The following is a 24301-nucleotide window of genomic DNA, read 5'->3' as shown; positions in this document are numbered from 1 at the left end:
CTTGTTTCTTAGCTGCTCTGGAGGTATGGATTGTGAGCTGGTAATCCTTTTCACTATGTCTAGAAACCATATATGAATGAGTACATACCATGTTTGTCTTTCTATGACTGTGTTAACTCATTTAGGATGGTTTCTTCTAGTTCCATCCATTTTCCTGCAAATTTCATGTTTCCATTGTTTTTTTTTCTGCTGAGTAGTACTCCATTGTGTAAATGTACCACATTTTCTTAATGGGACAGCCAAAATCCAAACTGGAACTGTATATGATGGCACATTACTTAGGGACATGCCCAGGAAAAATACACACTTGAGTCTTAATAGGTTATCTGATTCACATATTTCCTTGAGGAAAAGAGGTGAAGGATTTTTCTTGCCTAGCTGAGGAAAACATGGGAGCCAAACAGTGTGTGAACAGGAATGCTAAGCACAACACAGTTAGCAAGCAAAGCTCTGTTTGTGATGTGAAAGTAGACCCAGAGGGAACATCCAAAAGTTACAAGCAAACCCGAAAATGGCTGATAGAAAACCATTCCAAACAATGCTGATAGCATGGAAGGTGACAATGCTGATAGCATGGAAGGTGGCATATGTGGTAGCAATCACTCACCGAGGATGGTCAACTTGATCCCTGACAGAAAGACCCAACAATGTCCCATAGCTTTGTGCCATATCCTCTTCCCTATTCTGAACCTCTTCCTGCTCTATCCCTAGTGGTGAATGTATTGCACTTAACCCCACCTAAATCTTCAGATGAAGAGATTGTAAGCATAATGAAGGAGAGGAGGAAGAGGAGGAGGTGCTACTATTGATAAGTCTCCAGCGTTGCCCCAGTGAGTACTGCACATCCAGAGGCTTCATGAGATTAAAAGCAATGGGGGGGCAGGGGACAGAGAAATGAAGACAGCCGAACACTGGAGCCTCCAGTTCACCTGATAGCAAAGCTTCACCAGGATAAGGAATTGCTGTATCAAAGGCCTGTTGGGTTGTCAGGAGATATTGAGAATAGAGACCTAGGAGAGGCTATGTCAGTCTACTCCATTTCTTTAATGAATTCATCATCTTTATGGCAGCATTCACCCACCATCCACTTAGCCTGTCTGTGGCCTTTAGTGCAGGAACCTGGGGGGCAGCACTGTTGAAGAGAGAACAGAGACGTGCTGCTTACTGTTTTGCTCCATGGCTTGTACAGTCCACTTTCTAATAGAACCCAGGATCACCAGTCTAGGGATGGAACCATCCACAATGGAATGGGCTCTCCTCCATCAGTCACTAATGAAGAAAATGTCCTACAAGCTTGCTTGCAACCTAGTCTTGTGGGTGCAAATTCTCAAATGAGACTCCCTCCTCCCAGATGACTTTAAATTGTATCAGCTTAACATAAAACTAGGCAGGACTGGGGACATGAGGATGGAAGGTAAATGCATAGGTCAGGTCATACAGGTCCCTATGAACTGTAAGTTGGGGAGCAGGGTTACTTGTGTCAAAGCATATATGAGTGGCATTAAGAGAAAGTGGTGGAGAGGTGAGGCTGAGAGATGAGAAACCTGACCAGTCCACATTCAGTAACACCTTTTACAGGGAGAGGAAACTTGCTGGAGAGAGAAGAGCAATAGTCCAAGAACTCTTTGCACTTTGAGGTAGCAAGGTCCCAAAGGTCTGTAATGGCATCCAAGTCAGAAACCACAACTTTGCCTTGCCAGGGACTTGTTCAGGTATGAGTTACTGGGGGCACAGATAGAGGAATAGAGACACACAGGAGATGTGACCACATTTTGGAAAAGTGCATCCCAGGCCAAGGGGACCATGCACATAGCAGAGTCCTCGTGAAATAGATGTTCTCAGACTATGATGGTTGGGAACCCTAGGAAGGGCTGTTTAACCACTGCAGAGTCTCATCTCTATTGAAATAACCCTTTATTTTTCCTCTGTTCACAGGCTCAAAGTATCTTGTATAAATGATGACCATCAATAGCTGGAGGCTGATAAATATTAACCAATGGCTAGAATGACCCCGGGATTCCAGAACCTACTACTTCCAGGACATGGATTCCAGGACAGTGGCTTTGTCACCTGTAAGACCTCTGGTAAGATCCAGGACTCCTGCTTTACTCTTTTCTCAGCCTCTTTAGAATCCTAAACCCAGAAAGTCAGTGCTTGCTGGCTCTGTCTCTCTGTCGTCCCAAACGTGCTCTAAGAAAAGCCTAGATGTGTTGATTGAGTTTGTCAGCTTGACACAAGATGGAGCTACTTGAAAGGTAGGAACTTCAGTTGAGAGAATACTTCCATAAGGTCAAGCTTTAGGACATTTTCCTAGTGATTGATAGAGGAGAGCCAAGCCTATCGTGGGTGGTGCCATCCCTTGGCAGATGGTTCTGGGTTCTATAAAAAAGAAGGAGAAGCAAGCCATGAGAAACAAGACAATAAGCAGTGCCCTCCATGGCCTCTGAATCACCTCCTGCTTCCAGGTTCCTACCCTGTTTGAGTTCCTGCCCTTGCTCTTTTGATGATGGACTAGAACTGGGGGCAAAATAAACCCTTCCCTCCCCAAGTTGTTTTTGGTCATGGTGTTTCATCACAACAATAGAAACCTTAAGACTAGTAATTTGTTTATAGCAACAATTACACAATAAATAAGACTTTATGTGTTCCCACTTCCCAAAATATTTGTGTTTTAGCTAGAGAACATCACACCATAGGAATAGCTTGCACATGGTATTTGTTTTGTGTGTGTGTGTGTGTGTGTGTGTGCGTGTGTGTTGTGTGTTGTTGTTTGTTTTATACAGGATGGTCTGCAACACAGCATAATCTGGCCTCTAACTCTCAAACCTCCTAAATCAACTTCTCCAATGTTGAGATTACACGCATGCCCTTTCAGAGTTTAGGCCAGGAATTTCAACCTTAGGGAAAATGATCACAACCCTTAAGTAGTTTGATGACTGTATGCTTGAATGTAACTTAAACTCTGTTACAGTTGTGGTTTCCAATAAGGAGATTTAAGCTATATGGTTCAGACCAGCATGAACTACCTTTTATTTGCTTGCTTGTCATTTGGGCCTGCTATCTCCTTCTGGTGATTTGACATGTTGGTTTATATCCTTTCCCCTCAAGACTCATCTTATAGGCAGGTTAGACTGGGCACAGCAAGGTGCACAAAATTGATAATACATAATTCCTGGGAGGCATGGTGACACATGCCTGTAATTCTTGTAATCTGGGGGGTAAGGCAGGAGATTTTAAGGCAAATTCAGACTACATGCCAAGTCCTTGTCTCAGCAAGCTTACAAAAAATGTGTGCAACTTTCAAAATATGCAAGAGAGCTTTTATGTATATATAAAATTATCAAGGATATTTTCTGAGGCATGTTTTACTCTTAACAATATAACCAGCTATATGTCATGTCCACATTGAATAGCACTGGTACTGGGATGATCATAAACAAATTTGAGAGTTAAATATTAAGGACAAGTTTGCTAAATTGGGAATGGAAAATGTCCAAAAACCTCTAAATAATTGGTGCCCTATGTTCTACGAGATATAAATTAGTTTAGGTATTCCTGGACATGACTATGCTAGGTAAAGAGTAAGTTCAATTAGTCTGCAACTGTTAATTCAGACTAACCAGTTAGACAATCAAAGGTCATGCCTCTGGTCTGGACTGAGAGTATAATACAGAAGGATATGCCTTCTAGTCTTTGGCCACATTCCCATTTCAGGTAAGGTTTCTGTAAGTTTTCACATACCCATTTCCAAAGGGTATGTCTTGGTGTAAGAAAAAGTTCACTGGGGCAGACTTGGTTATTTCCATAGATGCACCATGGGTGTTCATTGAACATAATCACCTCTTTGACTTTGATCTGCAAAATGGAAACTGGGCTATTATTTCCTGTCCAGTTTCCACATGCAATTGCAAGCCATCTCAGAAGAGTAAGTGACAAGAAATTTAAAACTACACCAATTTATTGGCTACTTTTCATCTTGTCCTTTCAAAAGCAACTGAGGTGGGTTTTGCTCAGTTTCAGAGGATGTAATCCATCATGGTCATGGGTGGGTGCACCAGCAGATCTCTTTGCATCTGTAGTTAGGAGCAGTGAAGATGGATGCTTGTACTCATTTGATGTCATAGTTTTACCCCTTTTAACTCAGTACTCTACACCAGCCCATGACATGGTGCTGCCCTCAATGACAGAGGATCTTCAGTTTACTTACACAGACATGCCCTGAAGTGTGTCTCCTCATAGGTTCTAAATCCATCAACTACAGAAGGAATATTACTAATCACACCAACACTAATAGTTGCCCAGTGTTTTTGAAAGTGGCACATGGAATGAGGGAATGGACATGGAAATTTCTGATACTGAAACTGGGGAGAACTTTGAAACTGTGAAAGGGTATCACACTACTTCCCTCCTGAGACTACATAGCAAATCCCAAATACTTTCTCCCATCTATATTACCTGTAGATAATACTGAGTTCTTCTCTTCCTCAGGGCGTCTAATATCATTTTGTTGTGCCCAAGTCTCGACGACCCCCAGAGACTAACAAGGAGACACATTCACCAAACAGCAAACACATGCTTTATTGATTAATCCTGTCTGCAGGGACTCCATCTAGCAGGCTGACACTGTAGCCAATAGATGCATCCAAATTCATTGTCTATTGCCAGAATTTAAAGGAAAAAAATCACAAAATTACATCAGTATGTATGGGTCAGATCCTGGTTGGTTGACTTTTGGGGAACAATTAGGGTGATTTCTCAGAGTCGGGGCAACTGGCTTGTTAGTACTTTTGATTATTAGTATTTTTGGCTACAGCTGGGAGCATTAGTGGCTTCTATGGCTTTGTTTGTTACTTGCAGGTGGCCTGTTTTCACTGGTTGGTGCTGGGAGGGAGCATTCTGTGGTTTCTCTGTCTCTTGGAGGTGGATTTTTATCAAACACTGTATCCAGGTACTTAATAAGTCTAAGAAGAAGGTTGTCTTAGAGTTTTGTTCACAAAACAAGAACTAGAGGCTAGGGGACTGGATTTGTTTTGAAGGCTTTCCCATAACCTTTACATTTATATAGTTTCTCTCTAGTATAAATAATAAGAGTTGAATGGGAACTTACGGCTTTGCCACATTTATACAATTTCTCCCCAGTGTGAATTATTAGAAGTGAAGTCTTTGAGTTTAGTTTACTTCTTTGAATTCCAGCATATGACAACCTTAGGTCAAATGGGATAAAGCCAAGCTTTGTATTGTTCCTGGGAGCTTGTCACAACCAATTAAATGAGAATCAATATCTAAGATATCCCAATAGGTACTCAATCAGTTGTATCCAGACCAAATAGCGAGATAGACACTCTTGAATGTAAACTTAGGGTCTATGACTATTTAAATATTTTTAGCTTTTTCATCAGAAAGGTGTCCTGACATATTTTTATAAATACATAACAGTTGATATGGATTGTAAGTAGAGGAAATGATTGTGCTGAGGTTAAATCCTTCTTACCTGGGTAATTAACACAGAATATGCACAGATCAGCCCTTGTGGTGATTTTTCTTGGCTGTCAATTTGGCTATATGTGGAATTAACTAATACCCAGGAAGCTGTGATTTTTCTTGTGAGTAGTTTTTCTTGATTGCATAATTTGAAGTGAACAGACCCACCAAATCCTGATAGTTTAATGTGTGAGGATCCACCTTAAATCTTGGACGTACCTTGTGATCCAGCCTTGAAAAAGGATGTGTAAAAAAAGGAATAGAAGGAGAAAATTATGTAATTTTACTTCAACTAACAACATACTCAAAAGAAAAGATAAAAGGAGGCATCCAGGTTCAAAGCAATCAACTGTCCCTGTCAAATACTGCAGGTTTTGCCTGGTGGTGTGGCACACTTTAATCCCAGCACTTCCGAGGCAGAGGCAGGTGGATCTCTTTGAGTTATAGGCTAGCCTGATCTACAGAACTAGTCCCAGGAAAGCCAAGGCTACACAGAGATAATCCAGTCTTTAGAAGAAAATGTTGCAGGTTTTGAACTGCTTCAGATCCAAATTACCACACAGTCCTCTAGCTGGGTGATTTGAACTGTAGACAGCTGGGGATGGAAGAATTCTTGATCTCTAATGTCACTATACACTGTAGGAAGTGAAACAGGATGATATATAGAGAATGGATTTTTTAAGAGCAGAAAGGTGTGTGTGCAGAGAAAAAGGATTGTTATGGAAGGAGTTGAAGGTGAGGTGAATATGATCAAAACAAGTTTTTTTGTCAAAATGTCAAAGATCTATGAAGAATTTTATAAGGTTATATTTGCTAAAAATCAAAGATTGTCAACATTGTTGTTTGTTAACTTATCAAGAAGAGGATATAAGCACAGTGCAAAATATTTAGATACAGTAAAATATTGTAGGAAAAGTACTAGCCCTTTCTTTAACAAGGTATTACTACCTAGGCTGGCCTTGCACTAAAACTCTGCATGCTTCAGCAGACCAGTTCCTAGCCTGTAGGATTAAAGGTATGAACGATCACACCCAGCTTAAGCTCAGGAAACCTTGTGGGGAGATTTGCTTATGGAGATTGGCCACAGAGTTAATTCAATCTTCCACACATTACGGGAGCTCCCTTACTGGATACATTAGTAAAAGCAACATTGGAGCAAGTGGGCATGATCCTTAGAGACTACAGAAGGGCACTCCAGAGGACAACCTGGTTCATTCTTCTCTAGACCAGACAGAGTGTGTTTCCATAAGGTCTGGATTGCATCCCAGAGCTGAGCTGATACTGTTGTTTCCCAGTTAAACACTGATGAGGCCAGAGACAATTCCTTGGGTTTGTGCACAATTTATAGGAATTTTCAGCTCATTACCAAATGGAGGTTTCTTCTTAGAAGTGACATTTTGCTATTCATCCAAAATGATTTTTATCCCATTTGGTTATCCTTTTGTAAATATAATGTGAGTTACAGCTACAGATAATTTTAGATCAACCATATTCACTCTTTCATTGCCCTGATGTACTTTGCTCAGAGGTATTTACTTGCTACTTTTCAAATTTGATCATTGTTTAAATTCTTAAAGTAGTTACAGCATTTTTCTATTTAATTCAGAGCAACAAAGGGGTCACTACCTCTAAATTAAGTATATAATATATAAAATTAAATGCCTTGAATGGATTGAAAATTATAAGAATCTAGAGATATTTTATATAAATATGTATAAAAGCAAAAATTCAAGATTTAGTAAAGGATTTTTTAGTATTTCTCTGTTGTAAACTATAAGAAGATACCACAGTATGAAATTAAGTATGAAATACTGCTTGATAGTAGCTTACCATCCTGGAAAAAGTGACTAGTCTTGCTAATGATTGATATATAAGGTTGGAAGTCTACATGAAACTAAATTAGAGAAAACTAACCATACTATTCTGTACATGAAAGTAGATATGGTTACATTCTGGCATAATTTTCATTTCTGTGTTCAATTTTGGTTATTTCTGTGTGCTTGCAAATTATTTTGGAATGATGTATCTCATGTAGAGGAAAAATATCAAAGGAGGACAATCAGGTAAGGAAGGAAGGCAGCATTGGGATGATAATCCCTTTTCTAAACTAATCTTGACACTGAGTATTAGTACTTGTTTTGATGTACATATGACTCTAAGCTAAAGCTGTTGGCTCCATTTGCTTCAGACCCTGGAGCTTAAGGAATTTGGAGCATATTTGCCTTAATCAAACCAAGATTTTTTTATTTGTGTAGATATTCAAAGAGAAGGGGAATAGATATCCAAGTCTCAAATCATCATGAGAAACTTATTTATGCCTCTAGGATTTGTGATGATATTTTGTTTTTGCTGTAGCAGATAAAGCTTGTCTGAATATCAGACTTGTAGAGATAGCCACACCAGTTAGCCGTAAAGCCCAGGGAGTGGTGACAAGCACCTTTAATCCTAGCACTCAGGAGACAGAGGTAGACAGATCTCTGTGAGTTCAAGGCTGCCCTGGGCTACAGGAGATTGAATAAGTCTAAAGAAGAAAATGAATTCATGAATTTGATCCCAGATAACTCTCCTTTAATCCCAGAACTAGGGAGGTGGAGACAGGAGTGATTTGGCTGGGTGGAGAGAGGACTATAAGGCATTAGAGACAGGAGCTCAGAGCATTCAGTCTGAGGATCGCCCCTTTTGTCTGATGATTCAGTAGAGGTAAGAAGTATTGGCCGGCTGCTCTGCTTCTCTGATCTTCCAGCATTAATCTTTTATCAGACTCAGGGATTTTATTAATAAAACAAATTAGAATTAGCTCTACAAGGATTCATTCCATAAAAGTAAGCCAGGAATTGTATCTTTAGTAAGCAAACAAGTTTCCACAGAGAGTTCCCTGGTATTAAACTCTACAGGTTTAGGATCGACATGGAAAGCCCTGGGCATGACTGTGAAGGATTATTTGGGGTAGGTTCCCTAAGTTGGGAAGATCCACACTAAATGCTTAGGAAATGATTTCACTATTCCATGTATTGAGGTCGTAAACTTCTTAAAAAGGAAAAACACTGAGCAGTAAGTTGTTCCTTGCTTTCTGCTTCCTGATTTTGGATGCCATGAGACCAGCTATCCCAAGGTCCTGCCAAAATTTCTTTCCCACCATAATGGAAATACCCTTGAATATAACTTTTTACTCTTGTTAGGTATTTGCAGCAGAAGGAGGACAAGAAATAAATACTGCTTTTGTGTGTCAAGGGGTGGGAATGTGGGATGTGAATAAGTAAGACGCTGAATCAAAGCGAAACATTTCCTAGAAGTAGAGAGGTTTCTTGGATGGACAACAAAAGAAGGAGCTATTTAACATACAAATGTCTGTAGTGAAAGGCCAATGAATACTTTGAACACTCCAGAGTATATTTTTTCATAAGCACTGACAGAGCTTGTCATAGACCTTGGTCAAGATACTAATTTGGATGGAGTCTCCAAAAAGATGCTGATGGTAGGGCACAGAATGTCTTTAGAATTCTATGTGTTTCTGTCAAGAGTGAAACAGGAAAGATCAGCAACTGCAATCATATACTTATCTCAATTTTTTTGGTCATAGAAAAATGAAGCCTGTCTTGTCATACACAGGACTGTATCACAACTTCAATCAAATTTGTTCAGTCTCTTGTTTGTCTGGAGTCAATAATAGCAATTCTGCTTTTCTTCCTTCAGAAATTGGAGTCAAGGCATCTCCCAAGCCTTCCAGGAAGAACTCACCTGCTTCATCTGCTTGGGCTGCCTCACAGGCCCAGTCACCATAAGCTGTGACCACAGCTTCTGCGGGCCTGCCTCTACCTTTCCTGGAAACACATCCAAGTTCCTGTCCATTGCCCTACGTTTAGGACACCATGCCAAGAAAAGGACTTCAGAACCAACATCGTTCTGAAGAAGCTGGTGTCCTTTGCCTTGCTAGACAAGCCAGCCTCTTGAAGTCCCTGAGCTCCAAGGAGCACTACTGTGTGACCCAGAAGAAGACCAAGAGGATCTTCTGTGTGTAGAACAGGATCTACTCCTATGAACTCTGCTCTGTCTCCCATGAGCACAGTGCCATTGGAGCAGCTGCTGAGGGTCAAATGGTAAGTGATGCTTGGGAGAATGTGAAAGCTGAAGAGGGAGGCTTAGCAGACCACAGCAAGATGCTTGTCCTGATTATGAGGATGCTGCTGTTTTCGGGATGCTGGCACTTTATTAACAGCTAATGAAGAAAGGGTGACTATGAATGTAAACATCTCTTGGGAGATTTATGGTATAAAAATCATTTCTACTTACTGATACATTATCCCCAGGACACTGGAAAGGGAAATAACTACATTCATATGTTTTGAAAGTGTCTGTGGCTGTAGACTAAATTAGAAAAATACATTGTAGTCAGCTAGAGAGAAGCATCTGAGAATCCCATCTTATGAAAATTACCCAGACATTAGTCATGATTATTAATCACTTTACCTAAGCAAATTTGTATACTGTGTTTTATGTTTCTATGTTCTAAAATCCAAAATTTATAGTTACCAAAAGAAAAAAAAAGAGTACTGATCCTTCTGCTCTCATTAATGTAATTGCATTTGTGGCCCAAGAGTGTGTCTATTTATCAAAAGTTGATATTCATTGTTTCTTACAGGAGAGACTTCTAAAACAAATAACATCTCTATGGGAGAACATCCAAGAAAATGAGGAGAATCTAGAGGCAGAGAATATAATGACAACTTGGTGCAGAGTGATAGGAGATTCATGCTTAAACTCTGGTTGAGGTAGATATTTTTCAAAGTTTGTCATTCAAGAATTATATAAGGCATTGAGTGTGATACTAGGAAACATTTTCTTCTGGCTCCTCATTCTAAGTGTAAGATATACTTCTATATGCGGAAAGAATGATTTGTTTGTGTGGCAGAGGCGTCTGAGACTAATGAGTGAATTACTTACAGTTCAGCACACTGGATTAGTGTCTTTGACTGCACCATGAATTCCAATGACTACCTGCAGAGGTTCATATTTGAGTAAACACATGAATTATCAATCAATACCTTTTCTTCAGGGACCTCTGGATCTCTTATATAGGTGAAAATGCTCAAGGTTTTATTGCCTGTGTCATTAATAAAGAAGAAATTAATGAAACCAAAGAATTTACATATTCTGAAAAGTGGGGAGATTAAATCACAATCAATGTAACACAGTGACAGAAGTCATTTGTCAAATTTAGGCATAGAAGAGTGCAATTAGGAGGATAAAATACATTGCCAATGTGATTGAGAATGTCCCTTTTTATTCAGAACTACTTGACTCTGCAGAAAAAAATGATCAGGACAGAATACAGGTCATGGCACCCAGTTCCCTGGGAAGAGGATGAGCAGCATATTGAGTGTGTGACACATGAAAGTCAGTGTGTATGTAGAGAGACTCAGGGAAGTGAAGCCATGATGGTCCAAACAACAATCGATTAAGAGAAATGCCCAGAGCTGATGGCAGTGTCCCGAAACGATCCTTGGGATGGCTGCAGGTGAGCATGGAGGAGTGCAGGAAATTTTTTATTGTCTGGACCTACCCTGGTGATTGTTGTACTGAGATAGCTTTCAGTATTTCCTGCTTTCATATTAGGGGCTTTCCTTCTCAGGAATAATTGGAGAAGCTCGAGTTTGTAATAATCTTGAAAGACTAGGCTTTCTGAAATTATAATTTTTCAAGGAATATGTAGTGTTATCTGAAATTGGGAATTCAGTGGTTGCTGTTTCCAGTACTCCATTACCTCTAATGGATATTGAGCACAATTTGAAAGAAAGCTATTCCTTGATTTCTTCTGTCTGAAAGCTGTGTTTTTGAAAGTTCATTAGGAGGTTGGGATTTGGGGCCAGAGTTCTATTGGGTAGTACATGGTAGCCTCCAACTAACAATAAACCTCAGGCCCCAAACCCTTCTAACCTGATAATTCTGAATTTACATGCATGAGGCACTATACAGGGGTGAGGCCATACTTTTGAAGTACCCATAATGAAAGAATCCTATCCCTGTGCTTTGAGGACAAGCTCAGGGAATGCCACACTTGCAAATAGGTGGGTTTTTTTTAAAGCAATATACAATCATTAACCATGTCCTTCTCAAATTTTACTTTCATGGTCTGATTTCATCAAGAATTTGAATTCTGTTAATCTGCCTCGTTGGCATTATCCCGAGACATAAATATATATTTTCAGGGTGGATAGGTGTGATGGAAACTGACATTTATATGAAATTTATAAACAGATATTTTATGCTATTCCTTAAGAAATCTAAGTTTTTCTTGTTTTCTTTCCAGGATTTGCATGACATATTCCAAAGGTGGGTTTATTCATCAATGCAAGACATGATATCCCAGAGCTGGAGAGATGACTCAGCAGTTAAGAGCACTGACTGCCCTGCTCTTTCCTCCTGAGTTCAGTTCCCAGCAGCCACATAGTGGCTCACAAGCATTTGTAATGAGATCTGGTACCCTCTTATGGCCTTCAGGCAGATATGCAGAGAGAACTCTATATACATAATAAAGGAATAAATCTTTAAAATTTTTATATATACATATATGAAATATGGTATAAAATTGACAAAGCTGCCTTAGCAAAGTGCAGATATACTTTATACAGAAAATATTCTGATGTTTGTATATGATGTAATTGAGGCTATTTTTATGGATATGATTTCTGTTCTCCTTAGCCGATGCTAAAATTTCCAGTTTTAAAAACATAAACTCTGAGGGCCATTGGCTGTATATTCCTGGTAGCAAAAGACAGGGGCAGGAAACACTAAGAAACAGGTTGGTAGCAGGAAGGGCTTCAGAATGAGCATCAAGGAGGAAATTATAGTGTCTCCCGATCAGGGGGGCTCACTGTAATATCAGAAAACATGTATTCTGAAACATGTTCAGGTGTTTGTTTCTTTTTAATTTGATTTGTGGTAATTGTGTGTGAGAATCTGTGGGTGTGTATATGAACATGTTTGGAGGTCAGGGGACAACTTTCAGGAGACAGTCTCCTTCACCATGGGTTCCAAGGATTAAACTCAAGTAGTCAGGCTTATGTAGAAAAGGATTTATCACTGAGCCATTTCGCTGAACCTGGAATGAGGTTTTTCCTAATCACTGTGAAGATGTCTTTAGCACCAGGAAGATCAATGTCATCTTTTCTTGCAGGAGTGAGTCAATGCAGTTGAGCAGACTACAAAACCAGAACTCAGTGCCCAACTGGCAGAATGGTGCAACTACTACCAAGGTGAGTGTGAACAATGATGAAATGACCATAGGTACTCTTCAACAGTGAGATAACCTTTGCAAAAACAAATGTTTTAACTCCCCAGAAACATGTCTAAGTGAGTCACATGGTAACTTTAGATACAAACATAAATATCATGTTGTATCTGATTAAGGCTTAAAAGAGAATACAAGTTGTTCATGGGGACATAAGAAATGGCAAATTAAGGACTGTCTAATTCAAATTAAGTGTACTCAGTAATAGAAATATTTGATTATTTTCCCCAAAATGTTTTAGCAGCTATGTTCTTATAATGTATTATACTCTTAGACTAAATAAAAAACAGAAGATATGGTGGCGACATTTGCAATTCCAACATAATAAACATAAAGATTGCCAGTGAGTTTGACGACAATCTGGCCAACATAGTGAGTTCCATACTAGTCAGGGATAAATAACAAGACCGTATCTTTAAAAAAACTTAAAAAGAATAATCATAAAATAACTAAACACACAAAGCCATGTGTCATGAGCTGTGGAGGGTCCTAAATAAGGATAGCATAATAGAAGCCATCTTAATATTCATACTGTATTCTTAGAGACTAACAGTTAAGTTTCTGTTTCTCTGTGTCTGCTTATCTTCCTGTACAGCATATTTTCAAGGCCTGCAGTCCAGGCTCTCCCACCCTTCTGCCACTTGGTCTGCATTCCAGACTCCCCCAGCTGCGGACTTATGTCCATGGAACATATCCTGCCAAGGAGAACTTCTGCTCCCCCAACCTTCTGCTACCTGCCTTACTTAAGCCCTTTGGTACTTTCAATAAATGAGACTTGATCAGAATCCTGTCTTCTCTCAGGTCTCTTGTTCCCCCATTCTCACTCCCTCCCCTAGGGTCCCCATTGACTGACCCCACAGGCTGGGGCAATGAGCAATGAAAAAAATAAAATAAATTGATAAGACATGAGGCAGTGTCTGAATCCCTGTCCTAGATCTAAAAGTCAACTGCAACCTCCCAGGGAAAGAATGTTAGGAACCAGAGGTTAAAGGAGGACAATTACTACCAGGGACACACTTCTAAAGCATATCTGGCTCTTCCTATAGGATAAAAAATGATTAATTACATGGAAATCACACCAGTATGAAAGCGATCACTCCTCACATCTTAGGAATAATTTTTTACATAGACCCATGTGAACAGTGTTTGCCCTCACTGTAATACACACATCTTCTCTTTGCCAGGTGTAATTAAATGTCACCAGAAGTAGGCTGAGGCTCCATCCTTTACAGCATCTACAAAGTTTGATAAAAGCTTCCATCATGCTACCACTCTGTTTCTTGTGGAAATCCTTGACTAGCTGTATCTAAGCCACATTTAACCTCTAGTCTTATCCTGTTTGAAAAATCCAAGAAGACTTTAGGACCTCTCTCACCTGAGAAATGTAAATGGCATTTTAATTAAAAAGTTGACTCTCCTCAGTTCTCCTCTTCTCCCCTTCCCACTCTCCTATTACTCTCCCCCTTTCCCCCAAGAGAATGCAAGGTCCAGGAAGGTCAGTAGGGGAAAGGACAGAGAGGGAAACCTGGCACTAGGGAATTCCCAGGAATCCACAAGGTTGAACCCAACCAAGAATCTAAGTGAGGATCTTGGGTACTATGCATATATGCATATCTTTTAGGTTCTTTCCTGTTTCCCAGACTCTCTATCTGTGGAAGTGCAGACTGGCACTATCCTGAAGATCCTCTGAATGGATGGGGAACATGGCGAGGGGAGGGGGGGAGTGGGACCTGGGAAGAATAGAGGGGGTAAAGAGGAAGGGAGTTAGTCATGGGGGAACAGGAAGTTGAGGGGGTGGGGGTAGAATAGGGGGAAGAGGGAATCATAGGATCGAAGACAGATCAGGCACCAGAGTGACCCCGAGTGATCTAAAGGTATAACATCAATTGGCAAGCTAAGCAATAGTGGAGGGACCACCTCGAATGCCCATTCCTGATAATGAACTTGATGTCTATAACCACCCAGGAGCCTTCATCCTGTGACTGATGGAAGCAGAGGCAAACACACAACAAAGCACTGAACTGAACCCAAGGAACCCAGTGACAGAGAGAGAGGAGTGATGAGCAAATTGGCAAAGAATGGGCTGGCAAAACCAGCAGAGACAGCTGATCTGAACAGGGGAGTGCTCTTGGACCCCAGACCGACAGTGGGGAGGCCAGATCAGTCGATCTGGACCCCCCAAATGTGAGTGTCAGCGAGAAGGCCTGGGCAACCTATGGGGCCCTGAGCTGTGGATCAGTGTCTATCCCTGGTATACAAACTGTCTTCATGTGCCTATAGCACAAAGAGAGATGCTCTCTCAGCCTGGACTCTTAGGGGAGTGCCTTGACCCTACCAAGAGTAAAATGACAGACTCTAGATATCCCCTATGTGGAAGGATTTGGCAATAGGGTGGGAGGGAGGGGGAAGGGGAGTGCGGGACGAGGGTAGGGAGAGGGAACTGGGATTGATATGTAAAACAAGCTATTTAAAATTAAAATAAAAAATGATAAAAAAGAATCTAAGTGATAGTGGAGAGGCTACTTTAACTGCCCTTCCCCTATAGTCATCCTTAATTGTCATCCTAGAGCCTTCATCCCATAACAACTGATGGAAGCAGAGATTCACAGCTAAGCACTGGGCTGAACTCTTGGAGCCCAGTTGTAGAGAGGGAGGAAAGATAATATGAACAAAGGGGTCAAGACCATGTTGGGAAAACCCACAGAAATAGCTGCACTGAGATAATGGGACCTCACTGGCTCCAGACTGACAGCTGGGGAACCTGCATAAGACAGAACTAGGACCCCTGAAAGTGGGTGACAGTGGGGGGGGGGGCTTGTGCAGTTTATGGGGCTGCTGGCAGTGGAACCAATTGCAAGCACATTAACTGGGTTTTTGGAGCCCATTCCCTTTGGAGGAATACTTTGCTCAGCCTAGATACAAGGGGAGGACCTTGGTCCTGCCCCGAATAAGATGACAGACTTTGATGATTCCCAATGGGAGGCCTCATCTTCTCTGAGGAGTGGATGGGAGGATGGGATAGGGAGATGGTGGGGGGAATGAGAAGACAAGGGAGAAGGAACTGGGATTGGTATATAAAATAAGATTAAGATAAAAATAGAAATAAAAATATGTAAAATAATAAAAAAATGTTGTCTCTTCCCACAGCACATATTTTCTTTGAAGATATAACCATGCATCATTACAAGATGAACCTATGTAATGTCATGAGAAGAGTCAGCTTCAATCTCACCATTGGGATCCATCTGTGGATCCTATTGGATGCTATGTGGCCTTCAGGACTGGGCTGTAGAAATCTGTACAGATTTCTAATTAAGAAAGAGAAACCAACTGGTTGAATCTGAGGGTGTATTTCTTCTCATGGTGTAATCATTACAGTCTCCTCACCACATGCACCGTATTCCATCTCTGCATAGAGAGGCCACTGGGCTGGGTTGGAGTGCTCCTTGATTGTGATTCAGTTTCCTTGATGTTGCCCAGAGTTCCTGCATATACAAGTATCCTCCTGGCGCCTTCAGTTATTCTGTCAAGCCTTTCTTCTCCACCAGCTACACATGATCATAGGAAAATATAATCCTAATCTTGTACTTCAGTGGTCTTTAAGTATGTGCTTTGTGATGTTTTTATTGCTACTAAATATTAAAATACTATTAAATATAAAGTTAGTTGACTATGTTTCCTTTTTATCTGTGATGTACATGTTCCAACAAGACCATTTCCCTTCAAATGGGATTTGATTTTTTTCTATTTTCCAACTTTCTTTTTTTATTTTTAAAACACTTATTTTACATACCAATCCAAGTTTTCTCCCCCCCCTTTCCTACCATCCCTCCACCGTGTCCCCACCCCACACACCATTAACTCCTCAGAGAGGGTGAGGCCTTCCATGGGGAATCATGAAAGTCTGTCACATCATTGGGGCAGGACCAAGGCCCTCCCCCCTGTATCTAGCCTGAACAAGATATCTCTCCAAAGGGAATAGGCTCCAAAAAAACAGTTCACACACTAGGGATAAATAGGGGTTCCACTGCCAGCAGCCCCATAAACTGCACAACCCTCCCCACTGTCACCCACTTTCAGGGGTCTTAGTTATGTCTTATGCAGGTTCCCCAGCTGTCAGTCTGGAGCCAATGAGGTCCCACTAGTTCAGTGCAGATGTTTCTGTGGGTTTTCCCAACATGGTCTTGACCCCTTTGTTCATATTATCTTTCCTCCCTCTCTACAACTGGGCTCCAGGAGTTCAGCCCAGTGCTTAGCTGTGAATCTCTGCTTCTGCTTCCATCAGTTGTTATGGGATGAAAGCTCTAGGATGACAATTAAGGTAGTCATCAATCTGATTATAGGGGAAGGGCAGTTAATCACTCTCTCCACTGTTGCTTAGATTCTTGGTTGGGTTCAACCTTGTGGATTCCTGTGAATTTCCCTAGTGCTAGGTTTCCTATCCTCATAATGACCCCCTCTATCAAGGTATCTCTTTTCTGCTCTCCCTCTCTGTCCTTCCCCCAACTCAACCTTACTGATCCCCCTTGTTCTCTCCACTCCCCTTTTCCTCTTCCCACTCTCCTATTACCATCCCCCCTTGCTCCTAATTTGCTCAGGAGATCTTGTTCCTTTCCCCTTCTGGGGGACTGCTGGGTCCTAGGGCAGGTAGGGCTGGCAAAGGGCTGGTCCAGTCTGACTCTTCCTGGGGCTGAGCAGGATGGAGAGTGTCAATGACCCAGATTCCCCTCCTAGTTACCAGAGAGAACCACACTGAGTCTGGAGACTTATCAAAGCAGGATCTCTCCTTATTGTATTAGGCAGGTACTTATATAGGGTTGAGAAAGTGGGTGGGGACCTCAGGATGGGATGAGGTGGCGGGACCAACAATATTTCACCATGTTTACAGTAAGTAGCTGGGCAGAGCCAGTTTCGCTGAGTCACTCCTATGCGGAAGTGATAGGACAAAGACAGATTGTTAAACTCTAGCCAGGCTCAGGAAGTTCCACTAGGCCTTGCATCTGGGCCTTTTCAGGCTCAACAGGGGGCATTCATATATATCACTCTTAGGGTCCTCCTTGTTTCCTGGCTTCTCTGGGGTTGTGGACTATAGTTATCCTTTGCTTTATGTCTAATATCTGTTTATGAGTAAGTATACACAATATTTGTCTTTCTGTGTCTAGTAACCTCACTCAGAATGGTTTCTTCTTCTTCCATCCATTTGCCTGTGAATTTCAAGATGTCCTTGTGTTTTTTTACAGCTGAGAAGTACTCAATTGTGATTTTTGCCACATTTCCTTTACCCATTCTTCAGTTGATGGGCATCTAGGTTCTCTCCAGATTCTGGCTATTATGAATAATGCTGTGGTAACATAGTTGAACAAGTGTTCTTGTGGTGTGATTGGGCATTCTTTGTGGATTTTCTCAAGAGTGGTAATGCTAAGTCTTGATGTAGATTTATTCCCAATCTTCTGAGAAGCCACTATACTGATTTCCAAAGTGACTATACAAGTTTGCATTCCCAGCAGCAATGAAAGAGTGTTCCCCTTACTCTACATACTCTCCAGCATAAACTTTCATTAGTATTTTTGATCTTAGCCATTATGACAGGTGTAAGATAGTATCTCAGAGTTGTTTTGATTTGCATTTCCCTGATGACTAAGGATGACTTTTGTTTCTTTGTTTTTGCAAACTTGTCAGAATTATTATGACTAAAACTTTAGTTCAGTTCTAGATCCCATTTTAAGGATTCTCAGAACCCTCAGCTGTATTCTAGCACAAAAATACTACACACACACACACACACACACACACACACACACACACACACACACACATATATAATCTTATTGGTGCCAAGCAGGAGCACAGATAGATATCGTACTAACTTTTTTTTTCATGTTAGTTTGAAACAAGATACAGAGAAGGGAACCCCAGTTGAGAAAATGCCTACATGACAATGGACATTGGGCAAGCATGTAGAGCATTTCCTTACTTAGTTATTGATGAGGGAGGATGGCAGATCACTGTTGGCAGGGTTTTCTCTGGGCTGCAGGTGGTAGTTTTTATAAGAAAACAGGCTAAGCAAGACAATTTGATGATGAACAACAATATGGAAATGTAAGCAAATAAACCCTTTCCTCCCAATTGCTTTGGTCAAGGTGTTTCCTCAAAGCAACAATACTCTTAATAGGACAATTTAGTACCAGGATAGTGGGTATAACCAGGATATGACTGTAACACAATGGATTGTGCTGTTTTGGGGAGAATGATGAAGAGAATTTGGCTAGAAAAGTCCTTGAGTGTTGAGAGCCTAATGACTTGTACTATAGCTTGGAAGGTAAGAATGTTTAGATGATGGAGGCCTGGGTTGTGATGTTTCTGAGGTAAGGAAAGACTCTATGAGGACTTTTGTGTGAAGAATCTGTGTTGTCTGGTCAGCTGGAGCTCATGACTCAGCTGTGATTAGCCAGAGACCAGAACCACTAAAGTATTTCACCTTGCTTTGCTAGGACAATGTTGCTGGTCAGCTTGGGTTGAAAAACCAGCTGTGATTACAAAGACACCATTGAGATGAAGTCTTCTGGGAAGTGTTTCCTCAGTGTGAACACATGGAAGCTGTGTCCCAGAAGACCTGAGGTTACACTTGTGCTGGTAGCTGAACTTGTTAGTGTAGCAGGGACTGGTTGTGCAGTCATACATGATGAGGTCATAGAGAACAGCTCAGGCTTGGCAGTGTGAGGTTAAGAGAAGCCTCTGGAGAAGCTAAAGAGACTCTTGCTAAATCATGTTCATTGCTGTTTTGTTCATAGTAGCCAGCTATTGGAAACAACTTAGATGTCCCTCAACACATGAATGGGTTAAAAAGTGTGGTACTTTACGCAATGAAATATTACTCAAGCATTAAATAAATGCAACCATGAAATTTTCATGGAAATGAATGGAACTAGAAAATTCCTACTGAGTGAGGTAACCCAGACCCAGAAAGACAATATAGGATGTTTCCCTTATATGTGGATATTAACGGTTATGCTGGTATTAGTGGATATAAGTTGTCAATAATAAGCAATCTACACAACCACAGAGGTTAAATAAGGGAACAGAAAGAAATACTAGAAAAGGGAAATATAATAGATGGTTGTAGATGAATGGGGGACTTGAATGAGAGCATCAAGTAGGGAGAGGACAGGAAGAGGCTGTGATGTTACATGGTGAGAGACAGCTAAAATTAAGGACTATTTAAAATTTACTATGGAAGCCTGATATAATAGAAGCTTCCTAAAGCACATACTTATATGAAGCTGATTTAAATGAAATCACCAAATAATAGGGAAGATGGCCCCAAATATTGTCACCAACTGAAGCTTCCTGTACCAAGAATGGCATACTTCTAATTGAGTTGTTGGCTAATAGGGGCCATGGGAACACCCAAACATCTCAGAATGTCCATTAATCATCTCTGAAAAAGTGGCATTTAATTTTAGCTATATTTTACATTGAAAGGCATAACATCACGTAGCTTCCCAAAACATTATTCTCTGAACAATGGCGTTGAGCAGACAGAAGCTCTTTATCCACCCAGATTCAGTCACATCTGAGAGCTTCTTCTACATACCTGGGACAGAGCACTCCTGACCACCCCATGGAATGCATACTTTAGCAGACCACTTTCTTGACCAGTTCACACTGCTAATGTAGACATGCCGGCAGCTGTTCTTTGTACAGATGGCATTAGAGTAACAGGTCTGTGACACAGTATAAGCCGATACTGTCATAGTATCCAGGCAACCAAAGGCCCATTTTTAAAAATACCAAATTGAGATAAAAATCAAGAGTTCAAGACCATGTCAGCAAATTGTACCCAGTCACTCAGTTTTGAACATTAAGACATGGTTCAAATCCCTTTAACTCAGTCTGTATAGCCCTGAGATCATCCTGCAAAGGGTGTATTAAAAAATACCAAGTAAGGAGACAGATTTTGACATGATGTCATTATGCAGGTCAAACTTGGAAGGTCATACTGAACATCTGCCCCGACAGAAAATCATTTGGTCCTTTGTGTACACATTGATTTTATTGTAACAAAGCAACTTGTACACTTCAACATTTCCTTCCAATGAAAACCAAAACATAAAAATAAAAATAAATAAAGTTACAGCAGAGAATGTCAATTCCAAATAAAACCCTACAGGTTCTGCTGATAACTCCCATTGAGTGGCAGAGCTCAAGCCATTGTTAGGAGAGAATTTTATTTTAACCTGCAAGGATGTCTATTAAGCATCACAACCTAACATGCCTAAGGAGAAGCCATGTTGTCACAATGCACACTTACCCCCCTAGATACCTCAAACCCACCCTTGCTGACTTTCTATACCCCATTTTTTCTTTTCCTCCTCCTCCTCCTCCTCCTCCTCCTCCTCTTCCTCCTCCTCCTCCTCCTCCTCCTCCTCCTTCCTTCTTCTTCTTCTTCTTCTTCTTCTTCTTCTTCTTCTTCTTCTTCTTCTTCTTCTTCTTCTTCTTCTTCTTCTTCTTCTTCTTCTTCTTCTTCTTCTTCTTCTTCTTCTTCTTCTTCTTCTTCTTCTGCCTCTCTTCCATCATCCATATCAGGAGCCAAATAGTATTGCAAGGGGTTTGGTCAAATATCATCTTTAATGACCTCTCCTAACTCATCTGCACCTGCATCAGAATGGTCAGTAAACCAGGCCAAGAATCTCTATGACTCTTTGTGCTGCCTCTTCCTGCTGGCCTTATTCTGCATTTGACTTGAACATTTTTGTCAAGCCCTTTCCAGATTTCCACTGGTTTCAGTGGACTTTGATGATGGATCACCATTCTCGTTCAGATGAAATTCTTTGGAGAGAACATTATTTTCAAAGTAAGGATTTTCATCAAAATAAAAATCTATTCTGTAAATTTATTTAATGTCACTTCAACTCTGGTTAAGTAATGCAGAACCTCTTCATCTTACTCCCCAAGCAGTGCAGACAAATGTTGTTACCCAAAAATTTGAAATTTTGGCGATGAATTCAATTCTGACCTCTTCTGAAAAATTGGCTGGCAGAGTTTGTTATATTTTTGTTCTACTTTCAAAATTTCCTCACTGGCTTGTTCATTAAGTCTGTCTATTTCATTTTGTACTTCATCAGTGTGTTCAATTGCTTCTTGCTGTTCTTTTTCTCCCATAGGCAAATGGGGAGAGGGAAACAAACTTGTCCTCCAGTTTCATGGCAGGAACCGACTTGGGTTTTTTGGATTGAGGCAGGAGCACAGACTGCTGTTTCTGGGGCCATAGCAGAAGTGGTGAGAAGCCAGTGGCCCGAGCCTCAGTGCTTAGAGGAGGAAGAAAGCCGCAGGACTCTGGCATCTTTAAAAAATCAGGTGTCCCACTGGGGTCTTGGGCAGCAGACCAGTGTTTACCATGGCATGAGCTTTGGGATATCTATATGCTTAATTTCTTGAAAACTAATGATACAACACTGTGTGAGGAAGTACATGCATAACTTCTAGAAAACTAACTATATAACACTCTATGAGAAACTACATGTGAAACTTCTTGAAAACTAAGGAAACAAAACTGTGCGTGATGCTACTTGCTTTATACTAACGGTACAACTCTGTGAGTATCTATACGCGTAACTTCATGAGAACTAATGATACAACACTGTGTGAGAAACTACATGCGTAACTGCTTGAAAACTAATACAACAATGTGTGAGAATCTATACGTATAACTACTTGAAAACTATCTATACAACTCTCTATGAAAAATACATGTGTAACTCCTTGAAAACTAACAATACAACAGTGTGTAAGAATCTATAAGAGTAACTTCGGGAAAACTAATGATACAACACTGTGAGAAACTGCATGTGTAACTTCTTGAAACTTAACGATACAACACTGTGTGAGAATCTACACACATAACATCTTGAAAACTAACAATAAAACACTGTTTGAGAAACTACATGTGTAACTTCTAGAAAACTAACTTAACAACTCTATGAGAAACTACATTCGTAACTCCTTCAAAACTAATGATACAACTCTCTATGAGAAACTACATGCGTAATAAATTTAAAACTAACTATACAACTCTCTATGAGAAACTACTTGCATAACTCCTTGAAAACTAATGATGGAACACTGTGTGAGGATCTATACACGTAACTTCTTGAAAACAAACGAAACAACACTATGTGAGAAATTACATTCGTAACTTCTTGAGAACTAACTATACATAGCTCTATGAGAAACTACATGTGTAAGTCCTTGAAAAGTAACTATACAACACTGCGTGAGAATCTATACGCGTAAGTTATTGAAAACTAATGATACAACACTTTGAGAATCTATACACATATCTTTTTCAAAATTAACGATACAACACTGTGTGTAAATCTATACTCGTAACTTCTTGAAAACTAATGAAACAACACTGTATGAGAATCTGTACAATAATTTCATGAAAACTAATATTACACTGTGTGAGAATCTATACGTGTAACTTCCTGAAAACTAACAAAACAACATTGTGAGAATCTGTAGGTGTAATTTCTTGAAAACTAATGATACTACACTGTGTGAGAATCTATACGCATAACTTCTTGAAAACTAACGATACAACACTGTGTGAGAAACTACATGCTTAACTTCTTGACAACTAACTATACAAAACTCTATGAGCAACTACATGCGTAACTACTTGAAACATAACGATAAAACACTGTGTGAGAATCTATAGGGGTAACTTCTTGAAAACTAAGGATATAACACTGTGTGAGAATCTGTACATGTAATTGATTGAAAATTAACGATACTACACTGTGTGAGAATCTATACGTGTAACTTCTTGAAAACTAACTATATAACACTCTATGAGAAACTTAAAGCATAACTCCTTGAAAAGTAATGATACAACACTGTGAGAATCTATATGTGTAACTTATTGAAAACTAATGTACAAAATTCTTTGCAAAACTCCATGCGTAACTACTTTAAACCTAATGCTTAGGGTTAGGGTTAGGGTTAGGTTTAAGAATAGGGTTAGGGTTAGATATAATGATAGGGTTAGGGTTAGGCTTAGGGTTAGTGTTAGGGTTAGGGTTACGGTTTGGGTTGAGAATCTATATTTGTAACTTCTTGAAAATTAATGATAGAACACTGTATGAGAATCTGTAAGCGAAACTTGTTGAAAACTAACGATACCACACTGTATAAGAATCTATACGCTTAACTTCTTGAAAACCAACTATACAACACTGTTTGAGAAAATACATGCGTAACTTCTTGAAAACTAATGATACAACACTCTTTGAGAATCTACAAGCATACCTTCTTGAAAACTAATGATATAATAATGTGTGATGATCTATACATGTAAATTCTTGAAAACAAATGATACAACAACACTTTGTGAGAAACTACAAGCATAACTTCTTGAAAACTAACAATACAACACAGTGTGGAAGTCTATACACTTAACTTATTGAAATCTCAATACAAATTGTGAGAATGTATATGCTTAACTTTTTGAAAACTAATGATAGTACACTC

At 40.1% G+C, this 24301-nt stretch overlaps 1 long non-coding RNA gene and 1 pseudogene across 1 annotated transcript; one reads left to right on the top strand and one right to left on the bottom strand.

Annotated features, from left to right (window-relative positions):
- Positions 1-14888: 14888 nt before the first annotated feature.
- LOC121141098 lies at positions 14889-16430 on the top strand. Its single transcript, XR_005878009.1, has 2 exons — positions 14889-14953; positions 15917-16430. It is a non-coding gene; the product is annotated as an uncharacterized LOC121141098 (long non-coding RNA).
- A 4776-nt stretch (positions 16431-21206) lies between these two features.
- On the bottom strand, positions 21207-22112 carry LOC101829314 (annotated as a pseudogene).
- Positions 22113-24301: the final 2189 nt, after the last annotated feature.

The sequence above is a fragment of the Mesocricetus auratus genome, unplaced genomic scaffold, assembly GCF_017639785.1.
Source record: "Mesocricetus auratus isolate SY011 unplaced genomic scaffold, BCM_Maur_2.0 Super-Scaffold_100007, whole genome shotgun sequence".
Taxonomy (NCBI): Eukaryota; Metazoa; Chordata; class Mammalia; order Rodentia; family Cricetidae; genus Mesocricetus; species Mesocricetus auratus.
Note: the sequence above shows the minus strand (reverse complement) of the source record. Positions and strands in the feature narration are given on the sequence as shown.